This window comes from Podarcis vaucheri (genome assembly GCF_965113315.1).
Source record: "Podarcis vaucheri genome assembly, chromosome: 3".
In the NCBI taxonomy this organism is placed as follows: domain Eukaryota; kingdom Metazoa; phylum Chordata; class Lepidosauria; order Squamata; family Lacertidae; genus Podarcis; species Podarcis vaucheri.
This window is the reverse complement of record NC_138761.1, coordinates 106,523,306-106,536,236: the sequence shown is the minus strand read 5'-3', so window position 1 is coordinate 106,536,236 and position 12,931 is coordinate 106,523,306.

Here is a 12,931-nt window from a genome sequence, read left to right as displayed (position 1 = left end):
CCAAAAATACCACACCATACATTTAAAGCACATTTACAGCACTTTAATATACAGTGGTACCTCGGGTTAAGTACCTAATTCATTCCGGAGGTCTGTTCTTAACCTGAAACTGTTCTTAACCTGAAGCACTACTTTAGCTAATGGGGCCTCCCACTGCCGCCGCGCCGCTGGAGCACAATTTCTGTTCTCACCCTGAAGCAAAGTTCTTAACCTGAGGTACTATTTCTGGGTTAGCGGAGTCCGTAACCTGAAGCGTATGTAACTCGAGGTACCACTGTACATGGCCTCCCCTAAAGAACCCTGGAAAGTGCAGTTAACCCCTCACAGTGCTATAATTCCCATCACTCTTAACAAATAACAGATCCCAGGATTATTTGAGGGAAGGCATGACTGATTTGGGGCACATGCATGATGATGATGATGATGATGATTGGTTCAGGCAACAAAACATCCTGGGCTGGCTGTGCTTTGTCTTCTTTGGACTTCTGCAATCACCTTCTGAGTCCTCACTTCACAGCCATGGGCAGGCCAAAGTTTTCCCTCTTGGAATAGCTGCCCCTCTTCTCACCCAGCCCCACACGATAAATTTCCCCCTCCCCCCCCCCCGTTGAATCAGCCTGCATGCTGAGCTTTCTGTTACCTGGCCCCGTTTCCCATCGCTTTCTTCTCCTGTTCTCACAGGCCTATCAATCTATGCAAATAACTTCCCTTCAACGTGAATCTTGAGAGCAAATCCTTTTTAAGACGTCTTGGAAATGGAGCCTTGAAAATGCTTTGGCGATACTTTCAGATGGCTGATTTGCATATTCATAAGCCAAGCAGATTACTCTGGCTGGAGCACTAACATCCTTTTAATGCAGATCGCAGGCTAGAGAGTCCCTGAGAAATAAATCACCTGCTTGCATATAGGACAGCTTTATTCACATTCCCCCCCCCTTCCCTATATTTGACGCAGCGCCTTCTCCCACACCAGCTGTCCCAGGCTCTGCAGTTGGGTTGTGGGGTGCAAAGAGGCTCTTTTTATTTTATTATTTTTATTTTTTAAAAAAATAATATTTATTACTTTTCAAAAAAATTAAACACTGAAAAAAAAACGAAAAAAACAAACAAACAATACAATACAATACAATACATTAAACTAGCAAAACAAAACAAAAACAATAAAATAAATCAAACAATTTCATTATCCCATCTTTCATTCACTTATTTCCACGACCTCCTCACACCTCCCTTTTTGTATTCCACTTCTGTTAATTATTTCAGCAATTCCTTTCCATCTGTTTCCCTCTGTTTTCTATCCTATAATTATCTTAACTCATTCTAACCTTATTTTTCCCTTTGATACTCTATTAATCTATTTATATTTAATTCCTTATAACATTTCTACTAAAGCCATGTAGCTTCATTCCAACATTTTTCTAACATTCATTAATTTTACAGTATTTCTGTAAATAATCTTTAATTTTTTTCCAATCTTCTTCCACCGACTCTTCTCCCTGGTCTCGGATTCTGCCAGTCATTTCCGCCAATTCCATATAGTCCATCAACTTCATCTGCCATTCTTCCCGGGTGGGTAAATCTTGTGTCTTCCAATATTTTGCGATGAGTATCCTTGCTGCTGTTGTTGCATACATAAAGAAAGTTTTATCCTTCTTTAACACTCTTTTTATTACTCCACCAGTGGGATTGGCCCACTGAGAGGTGCCATGAGAGAGGGTCTTCTCTGTTGTGATCCCCTAACTGTGAATGTCCTTCCGCTGGAAGTACAGATGGTGGAAACACTGATCAGATTCTACCATCAAGTAAAAGCAATCTCTTTTGGAGTAAATAATAATGATCACTCATTGTTTTTGATACAACTGTACTCTGTTCTGTACTCTGCCTGCTTTCATTTTATTGCAGACCCTCCAAGTGTCCCTATTTTCCAGGGACAGTCCCGGATTTACAGAAGCCATCTCAGTTTCTGATGTGATCCTGGGTTGTCCCGCTTTTTCTTAGGATGTCCCTATTGTCATCAGAAAAATATTAGACAGTATGGTAGGACGTCCCTATTTTCATCAGAGAAATGTTGGAGGATGTGGAATAGGACATTCCTATTTTCATCAGAGAAATGTTGGAGGATATGGTGTAGAACATCCCTATTTTCATCGGAGAAATGTTGGCGGATGTGAAGTAGCTCTCTATGCTTTGGCAGCTGGGAAGATTAGGGCAAAAGAACTAGATAAACTAGTGGTCAACTGCAATGGGGATTCAAAGATTTAATTTGTACATTTTATATGAGAACTACCTTTTATTCTATGTAACAAATACCGTATTTTTTGCACCATAACACTCACTTTTTTCCTCCTAGAAAGTAAGGGGAAATGTCTGTGCGTGTTATGGAGGAAATGCCTATGGGTGGCATGCCTACGGATTGTCCTCCTCTAAAAACTACATGCGTGTTATGGTCGGGTGTGTGTTATAGAGCGAAAAATACGGTAATTTTAGTAGTTTGGCTGTGGTTTTACTGTGTGTTTAGTGACTGTTGATGTTTTGGATGATATGGCCTTTGGCTAGGGCAATGAAAGTTTACAATGATGTAATTTTATTATATGTTTTGTGCTTGGGATATGTCTGGAAACTGCCCTGGGATCACTTTCAAGGGGACCCATTAGCAATAAAAAGGTACACACACACACACACACACACACACACACACACACACACACACACACCTACCTTTTAAGGTCCTGAACTGAGCTCAGAATGAAGAAAGAAAAGTTTGCAGCATGCAAGGGACGAATCAGCAGTGCGATGGATGCCTCAAAAATGTAACCCTCCTAGACATTGATTTATTTGGGGTAAAGGGACAAAAGAACACAGATGTCCATACATGCTGCTTTTCTATATTTTAAAAAGCAACATAGCACCTAAAGCAGGAAGCAAAGGCAAAACCCAGGACAGGCACAGTACATGTTCGATGTGCAAGGCAAAATGTGAAGCCGTGCGTGCAGGTGAAGAATGTGCCGTCGCTGCTGCTAAGGAGGTCTTTTATCGTCTCGGGCTTTGCGCCTCTGAAAATGTGCCCTTAGCGCCATTTCATAAACGCGAAGGAAATTAATAGGCAGCTTATTTGCAGAAAGGGAAACTGGAATAATCCCATCGACAAGAAGGCTAACGGCTGCCGTGAAGGGAACATCATCCTTTGAAGAGGATAGAGGTGGGGTCAAAACTGGGCAAAGTTAGGCATCTGTTGAGGGCTCACATCTCAGCAGGGTGCTTCCTGAAAAGAACTCCCTGGACCTTCTGCACCGAGGAGGCTGATTCAATTCCCTTAGGGCCCTCCAAAACCTAGTGCTGACATTGAGAAAGCAAAAAAATCTTCTCATGCAAAATATTTATTAGTCAGTCTGGCTTTTGCAAGTACAGTAGGCATATGCTGAGCAGATGGAAACATGGTGACATTTCACTGTTTACCTGGAAGACAGATTTCTTTCTCTTTTTTTCTACAGGAACCTTGGTGCCACACGCCTACAGAAATAGTTGCACAGGTGCTGGAAATATATATATTTTAAAAAAATCAAAACTTTGGCATCCGAGAATTCATTTCTGCAGGAACACAAAGAGCACACAGCTATACAAGAATGCAAGAAGACAGCATGGCGCAGTGGTTAGAGTTTTCGACTATGGCCTGGGAGACAGGGGTCTCAATCCCCACTCAGCCATGATGCTTACTGTGTGAGCTCCTCAGTTGTTCGGAGGATAAAATGGGCCAGGGGAGAACCCTGCATGCCGCCTTGAATGCCGTGGAGGAAAGGTGGGGGATAAATGTGATAATGAAGAAATGTACTGAAAAAACAAGGCTACTCTCACATGCATTGAGTATATCTTAAAACTATTTGTGCAATACAGTACATGAATGGTGTTCCTACACTATAGGAAGGGGGGGGCTTGAAATCCAGTGTACATTTTGTCCAAGGCAGGTTTTATGTTCACTGAAAACCAACTGAAACCAAAACAAATTTCAGCCTTTTGTGCAAAGTCGATCCTGTTCAGGTACATGATTCTTCCAGGCAGTGTTTTCCGAGATGCAAGCATGTGATTCGTGCAAGGCTCTTAATATTGGTGTGTGTGAAGACAAATGTTTCATATTGAGCCTAGACGTGGCTCAGAGTTGAGATATACCATAACTATAGTCCAGCAACTGCCTTCATGCACGTTTAATAGCACCAAAACAAAAACAAAACTGAAGCAATGAAAATTATTTCCTTAAAGGGTGAGGGTTTTTTTTTTTTGGGGGGGGTGTTTTGCAAATCATATATTAGGAAAAAGGGGTCTGTTTCTACTCTCTCTATCGCCCATCCCAAACTTTAGAGATGGTGAAAACTCATGCCCAAACTACATGTTGCAAACAAATGCACATAACAGTAGCCCAGTGGCCTCCTTAAATGAGAAGAAGAGGTTCCCTGAGCAACTATGAAGCTGACAGAGCAAATGTTGCCATCACAATGCCTCCCTTTGTTCAAAGTTAGCTGTACAATATAGACCACAGCAGCTGCATTGGCCTGACAGGATAAGAATATCCTGAAAAAGAGAAGATAACTGTGTTTGGCAAAGGATTTGGAAAGTTAGAAAAAGAGCATTCAGCCAAGTAGACTCCTTTAACAGATTTAGATGTTTAGAAGAGCTATATTTTTAAACAACAACAACATGAGGTTATTCAAAAAGTGGGTCATAGACTGTGTGGGAGATTAAGAATCAAAGCCATTGATTGTATAGCATCCCCCCCCCTTTGAATAGTATATTTTCAGTAACAATTATGAATAAAGGTTAAGGTTACAGAGGCATGGAAGTTGATGTCAACCAACCGGAAGGAGCAATAGATTAATCTTTTGATTAGATAATTTTTTTATTATTATTAGAGAATCAAGGTACAGACAGTGAGGCAGAATATTTAAACACACATTTAAACGCATCACTTCTTCCAAACAATCCTGGGACCTGTCCTTCCTTGCCCCCCTCACAGATCTGCAATTGCCAACATCCTTCACAAACTACAGTTCCCAGCATCTTTGGGGGGGTGGGGGGAAACAGGTGCATTGGACGTGCTAGAAAGGTATTTGACTGCAAAAGCAATACAAAATTGTGTCACTCCTTCAAAGTGTACAGAAGCACAAATTGATGTGGACTGGAGGAGTCCATTTTATCACTTCATAAAACTTCACGAATCCGATGAAATGAATTCTAGCCTACAGAAGCTGTGCCATAATAAACTGGTTAGACTTTAAATATACTTTTGGTCAGTCTTAAATCCTCTTCCTCTGCCCCCTTTCCTTTGTCTCCCTTCTCCATCTCCTGTCCTTTTGTTCCCTAATGCAGAGCTTTTCAACCTTTTTGAGCCCACAGCTGCCTTGACCAACTAGATTCTTTCTGTGGCACCCCTGTGGGGCTCAGGAACCCAGTTATGTCACCCCTCCCTGCAGAGCCGGTAGCCTCCCACCCTTTTTCGTTTTCAAAAAAATGTTTTTATTAACCATTTCAACATAACAAATTATCAAAACATATCATATTCATTATTTTCCTCCTAACAAAATAATAATAATAAAATCCTCCCAGTAGCACCTTAGAGACCAGCCAAGTTAGTTATTGGTATGAGCTTTCGTGTGCATGCACACTTCTTCAGTATTGTGCCTGTTCATCATTTTCTTAACACTTTTCTGTCCTGGAAAGGTTTGTCTCTCTTACACTTGAAAGGAACTTCAAATGTAAATTGGAATGGAATGAAGTAACCTTGGAACCCCAACCTTAAAGTAATCCAATGCCCTAAGTTACTAAGTCCTTGTTAAATGAAATTTGAAAGGCAAATGAAAGCACGGTCTCTGGGGCTTCCATTACATTCTGCATTTGCTCTCAAACACCAGCAATCATTTTACTGCGGTGCAATTGAGACATCCTTAATAATGAGTTGTTTAAGGAAAGCATGAATAACAACAGCAGCAGCAGCACCGTTGGCACAACGGATGGCCTTTGCTCTGCTTCTTTAGAATAATCCTCCAGGCGCAAGCTTCAAATACATGAACACTGTGATTTCCCCCTTTTCAGGCTTATCACAGTGCTGCCTTTTACTCTCTTATTATAAGTACCCATCCCCTTGCTTCTATCTACTGAAGATAAAATCCTGCATATTCCCTCAGTTATAGAGACCGGTCCAATTTGCATATTTTAATATCACCTTAAGAACATAAGAAGAGTCCTGCTGGGTCAAGCCAAAGGCCCATCAAGTCTGACATCATGTTCTCTGCGTTGCCAATTAGAGGGACAGCCTGGATAGCTCAGCTGGTTACAGTGTGGTGCTGATAATGCCAAGGTTGCAGGTTTGATCCCCATATGGAACACCTGCATATTCCTGCATTGACGGGGGTTAGATTAGATGGTCCTCAGGGTCCCTTCCAGCTCTACAACTCTATGATTCTATGCCCGTAGGAAGCCAAGACACGAACACAAGAGCAATCATCCCTGTTGCGATTCCCAGCAACAGGCATTCAGAGGCTGCCTCCAACAATTAAACTCTGATTGGATTTAGAATCTTGAAAATAGACCGGTCTTACATCTTCGGTACTTATCTCTTTGGTAAAAGTCGTCCTGTTTATTAGTCGACATTGGGTCGTATAATTAGACCATGGAAAGTCTAATTGTGATCAAAATAATTGGGCAAGTGCAGGTAACAATTATCCAAGGGGCAATTTACCAAAATAGCTATCTGATATGCATCTGCTCAGGCACAAGGTCTGCTGAGCTTAATGGGGCCTACCCTGAGGTAAGTGAGCATAGGATTGCAGCCTCACAGTGTACTAAGTTGAATGAGACACTAGGTTCAGCCCACTGGAGTTGTGCTTCCTGAGAGGAACTGAAAACTAGTTAAGGGTGACACTCACTTCCTCTGGTCCGAGAAAGAGGCCACAGACTGAGAAAGCTCTGGAAAACCTTCATATGCTTATGTTTGTGCTTTGGCTCCTCAACTGTGAATACGGCTCTTAAATCCAGTTGTTTGACAGTCCGTTTAAGGCACCATGACTCCACTCATTGCTTCCCCCAAGGAAATCTGGGAGCTGGAGCTTGTTAAAGGTGCTGAGAATTGTGACAGACCCTCCGAGTGTCCCTATTTTCCAAGGACATTCCCAATTTACAGAAGCCGTCTTGATTTCTGGTTTGACCCCAGAATGTTCCGCTGTTCCTTAGGATGTCTTTATTTTCATCAGAGAAATGTTGGAGGGTATGGAGTTATCCGACCCCTGAGCCATCTGAAGGCAGCCCTGTATAGGGAAGGGTTTTTTTTTTAATGTTTAATGTTTCATTATGTTTTATATGCATTGGAAGCCACCCCAAGTGTTAACCTAGTCAGGTGGGTGGGGTATAAATAGTAAAGTTCCTGTTGTTGTTGTTGTTGTTGTTGTTGTTGTTGTTGTTGTTGTTGTTATGGAATAGGATGTCCCTATTTTCATCAGAGAAATATTGGAGGTTATGTTGTGAGGACCCCCTATTCCCTTTCACAGAGCTACAAGTCCTAGAGTTCCTCTGTGGACATGGCCAAGGCAGTGTAGACGTCACTGGGACAGAAATGATGACATGCTAGGAACGAGGGCTTGGGAGAGCATATCCTGTATCAGATGAACCCGATTCCAGTTCATGAAAATGTGTCATAATAAAATTGCTATAAGGCAGCAGCAAGGCACCTGGTTGCTTGTGCTGCAACCGACCAACATAGCTTCCCCTCTGGAAATCAAATAACTATACAGTGGTACCTTGGGTTAAGTACTTAATTCGTTCCGGAGGCCCATTCTTAACATGAAACTGTTAGCTAATGGAGCCTCCCACTGCTGCTGTGCCGCTGCCGTGCAATTTCTGTTCTCATCCTGAAGAAAAGTTCTTAACCTGAGGTACTATTTCTGGGTTAGGGGAGTCTGTAACCTGACGTGTATGTAACTTGAAGTGTATGTAACCCGAGGTACCACTGTACAAGCCAGAAATCAGGGGCTGCATTTTCTCTTCCACAAATTTCAAAAGAAAGAAAATCATTAAGTCAAAATGGACAACCCCACCACAACCTTACGGACAAGGACACAAAGTACTGTGACATCGTTTTATTCTTTCTTTCTGTTTTCCATCTGACATTTAAGCCATCATAAAGTTTGACTTAAGTAATACATCTGCTTGTTGTTCTCCACAATATTCGCACAGACATTTCATCCCCTCTATGGAAGGTTTGGTAAAATCCCAGCTGTTGCTGTTTATTCAAGCCAAAGATCAGAAAGAAAAGTTTCAGGGATAGTGGATTTGCAGCAAAGAGAAGTGCCTTTACATTGGGGGACACAGCTATATTCCTACGTGTTCCTTTTCTTTGTTTGTTTTGCTAAGCAGAGATGAGTCATTCATTGTAGCCAAATAACCTTTAAGTTGGCAAATTTTGCTTCTTTTAAGTTAGCTTTCTTAACGCAGGCTTTTCATCCGAGGACTGTTGGAAGCTATGCAAATTGTTGGAACCCATCCTGTGACTTGCTGCTGAAGGGCAGGTACCTTAATAATAACAATAAGAGTAATAATGGCACTTCACCACGCTCTCCAGAAACAAGTAGTTGAGCAAGGCACGTTATCCAGCCTGCAAAATGTTCCTTTTTTCCCTTACCACTTGCACTATCATGGCTTGCCCCAGAGAATCCTCGTTTTTGTGGTTTGGCAAAGTGCTAAGACTTCTCTAGAAAAGAGACTTAGTCCCTCCTCACCAACTATAATCTCACGGTTCCTAAAGGGGAAGGAGCGACTGTTAAAACTCGCATAAGTCTGTGGTGCAGACACGTACCAGAGCCCTTGAGGCCTTGTTTAATGCATCTCAACTAGCGTTACCCAGCCTGTTACAACAGGCTCTGGTGTATTTGGCCAAGGGTTTCTATGAAAGGAAGGAAAAGACGGTAAATCTCTGCGATTTAGGTGATATTCAGGTTGCAAAATGATTTGCGGGCGCTGCACCTGGACCCCCATCAAGAAAATGCCTGTCTATAGACCCTGCCTTCCCGGATCTTGCAAAGCCAGCCTCGTTCCTATTGGCATGCAATTAGCAGCTGGAGGAGAGCATTATGGATTTATCAACTTGGACCATCTGCTGTTTTGGAACATTGCCTGCTTCTTCCAGACGTGTTTGTCTTTGGGCTTGCCCCCTGAACAGTCACTCCTGGGTCTTTGAGGATATTAAGTGTTCTTTCCTTTTCTTCTGTGTGTCAAAACAATAGCATTCCAGAGGAAATGTCAGCATGACCAAATTATTCAAACTGATTTGTTTTGCAGGTGAGTCTTTGTCTTCTCTTAAAAAATGAAAAAAAATAAAACAAAAACAAGAGCCAGATACTGTATTCATTCAGGGTGGGCAGGCAGTAAAGGGACATATACCGTATTTTTTGCACCATAACACTCACTTTTTTCCTCCTAGAAAGTAAGGGGAAATGTCTGTGCGTGTTATGGAGTGAATGCCTGCGGGTGGGGTGGGGGATCTGCTGCAGTCGTGAGCAGAGGATCCATGGTTCCCCTTCCTTCCCTCCTCCGTGGTTACAAAGCATGGATCCACATGGATCCTCAGGATTTTTGCATTGGGCTACTCCAAACTCACTGTCAGATCACATGTCTGTGACCACAGCATGAACCACAAAAATCATATATCCACTATTTTGTTTAGAATTTTTTTTCTTGTTTTCCTCCTCTAAAAACTACGTGCGTGTTATGGTCTGGTGCGTGTTATAGAGCGAAAAATACGGTAGTTGCAATCAAAATTATTCAGCCCCCATTGCAAATCAGGTTTATTGTCAGCATTTACAGGCTTTTGGCTGTTTGCAATGAGCAAATCAAACCAAAGCAACAGGAATAGCTCAACACAATGGATGCTTCAAATGGTTTCCCCCAAATTCAGCTGAAATTGCAACTTATACTGCAACTTATATACAGTACTGCATACGAAAATGAGCCGTTATTACCAGTGTGTTCAATAGCTGCTGCCAGTCAGTGCTGGGTGGAGCCATGATCTGACTCAGTATAAAGCAGCTTCCTATGTCCATATGTACAAAATTAAAATATTCGCACCTTTTCCAAAGTTACACACAGGCAGCCCTTTATTTTTTTGGAAAAATTATTCATCGCTTTATAGTCAAATGAGTTTAAAAGTGATGTGCAAAATAGAAATCAAATACAGGATCATATGTTAATAATAAAACAGAAACCTATCAACATAGTTTTGGGCTGGGTGTTCATCAGTATGCAGATGATACCCAGCTCTACCTCTCTCCTCAGTCGGAACCAGTGAGGGCAGTGAAGGTCCTGTGGGAGTGTCTGGAGGCGGTTGGAGGATGGATGGCAGCTAACAGATTGAGGTTGAATCCTGACAAGACAGAAGTACTGTTTTGGGGGGACATGCAAGTGTGGAAGACTCCCTGGTCCTGAATGGGGTAACTGTGCCCCTGAAGGACCAGGTGCGCAGCCTGGGAGTCATTCTGGACTCACAGCTGTCCATGGAGACACAGGTCAATTCTGTGTCCAGAGCGGCTGTCTACCAACTCCACCTGATAAGCAGGCTGAGACCCTACCTGCCCGCGGACTGTCTCACCAGAGTGGTGCATGCTCTAGTTATCTCCCGCTTGGACTACTGCAATGTGCTCTACGTGGGGCTACCTTTGAAGGTGACTCGGAAACTGCAATTAATCCAGAATGCGGCAGCTAGACTAGTGACTGGGAGCGGCCGCCGGGACCACATAACAATGGTCCTGAGAGACCTGCATTGGCTTCCAGTATGTTTCTGAGCACAATTCAAAGTGTTGGTGCTGACCTTTAAAGCCCTAAATGACTCAGTCCTGAATACTTAAAGGAGTATTTCCACCCCATCATTCAGCCTGGACACTGAGATCCAGGGCCAAGGGCCTTCTGGCGGTTCCCTCACTGTGAGAAGTAGTACAGGGAAGTTTTATTAATGCTTACTGTTTTGTCATGTTTTTATATGTGGTGGAAGCTGCCCAGAGTGCTGGGGCAACCCAGTAAGATGTGTGGGGTATAAATAGTAAAATTATAATTATGAAATAAAAGGTAAAGAGACCCCTGACTGTTCGGTCTAGTCATGACTGACTCTGGGGTTGTGGCGCTCATCTCGCTTTACTGGCCGATGGAGTCGGCGTACAGCTTCCAGGTCATGTGGCCAGCATGACTAAGCTGCTTCTGGTGAACCAGAGCAGCGCATGGAAACACCGTTTACCTTCCCACTGGAGCGGTACCTATTTATCTACTTGCACTTTGATGTCCTTTTGAACTGCTAGGTTGGCAGGAGCTGGGACCGAGCAATGGGAGCTCACCCCATCGTGGGGATTCAAACTGCTGACTTTCTGATCAGCAAGCCCTAGGCTCTGTGGTGTAGACCACAGCGCCACCCACGTCCCTGGAATAGGATGACCCTATTTCCATCAGATAAATGTTGGAGGGTATGTTATACAGTGCCATCCTTTATATAGCTACTTGGAAGCAAGTCCCATTAAGTTCAATGGGGCTCACTCCCAGAGAGGTGGCTATATGTTTACAATCTTTGAGAGTGAAGTACAAGGGCTGCTCTCACCTTGCAAAAATCTGAAGCCCTGATTCAGTGTTCAAGTGCACATCTGGCATAGTCTCCCACGCATCTGTGCCATCTCAGAATGGAAAGTCGTGTGCACAGCCAAGTCAACACTTCCCAGCCCATGAATCCCTGACTGAACACGAGAAAATGTGTTTTTCTCCCTGGTATTTAAAATGTTGGAACAGAGGGCTGTACTCATTATGCACTCAGCACTGACAGTCTGTTTGTCAAAGAACGCTTTTAAGAGAGAGGAAGAAGTGTGTAGAAATAATCCTTCTATAGGGTTTCCTTTATTTCCGCCTCCTCCAAAAGCTGCTTTCGACAATGAACCTCTTGAGAATTTCAACTATCTCTGGCATGCAAGGAAAGCAACCCCGACTCCAATTAACGTGAGGTCTGGAAAAGTCGGAATGGAAGCTTAGAAGCCTTGACCCCGCCAAAGAATAAGCAAACATTCTGCACAGTTTTGGTCTTGATGGACGAGGGGTTCCCCAACAGATAGCCCTGATGAGATCATTTGCTTGTTTAAGCACCCCCTCCCCAAGCCCCCTGGCTAGATTTTGAGAAACGGGAGTAAAGCACACCGAAAATTATCCTGCATGAGTCATTGTCGCTAGAGATGACTGTGGGGGGTTCCTTCCTGTGTTTGAGAGAGGAAACCAGACATGTCATCATCACTGATTTGGACAGCTTGGAACAGAGTGACATGAACTAAATAGAGCCTGGTGATGTAATTTCGGGAGCCGCCATCGTGCACTTTGTCAGCTGTGAGGTTCAGCTAAGCAGAAAGCTCAAGCCCAGCAGCTATAATTGCTTCCTTACACTTCAGCACACAAACAGAATCACAAAATCGCAGCTCTCAACAACACATTTCCAGCAAACAACGTGGTTTCTGAGATGCAGTTTATTTATTTTTTAAAAAAAAATACTTTTAAATTTTCAATTATACATTTCCCACCATTAAATATCCACCATTATTATTATATATTCATCAAATTCCCTTCTTCCCCTTCTGTGGTTCTTTTAGTTTTCCCATTGTTTCTGCATATTCTGTTACAACCATTTAATTTCCCCCCTTTTTATATTTCCTCATTTTACTTTATATTGTTATAACTGCTAGTGTTTTCACTTGTTTACAATTATTTTCCAAATATTGCACTCCTCTTTTTAAGCTCAAACTTCTTGCTCTCTTGTTCTGCTGGTTAGGTCTGCTAACTCTGCATATTCTATCATTTTAAGTTGCCATTCCTCCTTCTTAGGGACCTCTCCCACCTTCCATTTTTGGACTAACAAAATCCAAGCTGCTGTAGTTGC